General features: G+C 40.7%; 1 pseudogene; it reads right to left on the bottom strand.

Annotated features, from left to right (window-relative positions):
- Positions 1 to 440: 440 nt before the first annotated feature.
- On the bottom strand, positions 441 to 563 carry LOC148524258 (5S ribosomal RNA; annotated as a pseudogene).
- Between the last annotated feature and the right edge of the window lie 257 nt (positions 564 to 820).

Here is an 820-nt window from a genome sequence, read left to right as displayed (position 1 = left end):
GAAGAAGGAAAGAACAGAAATGTAGTGTTGCTAGAGTTCTTATATATTCATTGTTTATTCATTTAGGTTCTCCTTCTTTCTTCTCCTTTTTCTCTCCAGGGATTATCCTTTAAATGTGATATGTATATGTTCCAAAATAAATGAATAAATAAGTGAAAATTATGAAGCGAAATAATGAATGCTTATAAACATTGTGCAATTCCTAAGTTTGGATCTAAAAAGAAGTATTTCAATATGTATTAGGCAGGTTCTTCGGTGAATGGTCTGTAGTTTGGAGAGAGGGGCTCTTCTTATATTGCAAAAAAAATTAGCTCATTAAAGTTTCACATTGCCTAATGGGTTATTATGACCTGAGGTCAGGATCCCAAAGTGCCATCCCCGGGGTGGGATCAGGGGGGCAAGTCCTATTCCGCCCGCTCCGGGCTATAGAGAGATGGTGTCCCTTACAGTACCTGTGTTTCCTGGGGGGTCTCCCAACCCAGTACTATCCAGGCCCAACCCTCCTTTGCTTCCAAGTTCTGATGGTATTTATTGGGCGTATCTAGGGTGGTATGACTGTAAAAATCTCTCCATCTATTGCGACCAAGGACAGACTTAGCCCCCCCGGCCCCCTGAAGCGTCACTCAGCAATCCTCGTTTAAAAATTGGGAAAGTTCAAAATCTATGTTAAGGCCGTTTGGTATTAAGGTCTTCATTTCAAATATCCACTTGCTTTCTTCCCTTGACATGGATTTAATATAATTACCTCCTCTCCAGGATGGTTTAACTAGAGAGATAGCATGAAATGAGAGTAGGGAGGAGTCTTTGTTGTGATGTAGAA

Source organism: Taudactylus pleione, unplaced genomic scaffold (genome assembly GCF_031769625.1).
Source record: "Taudactylus pleione unplaced genomic scaffold, aTauple2 ptg000117l, whole genome shotgun sequence".
Classification (NCBI taxonomy): Eukaryota; Metazoa; Chordata; class Amphibia; order Anura; family Myobatrachidae; genus Taudactylus; species Taudactylus pleione.
The sequence above is the reverse complement of the archived record's forward strand: the minus strand, read 5'-3'. Positions and strand labels throughout refer to the sequence as shown.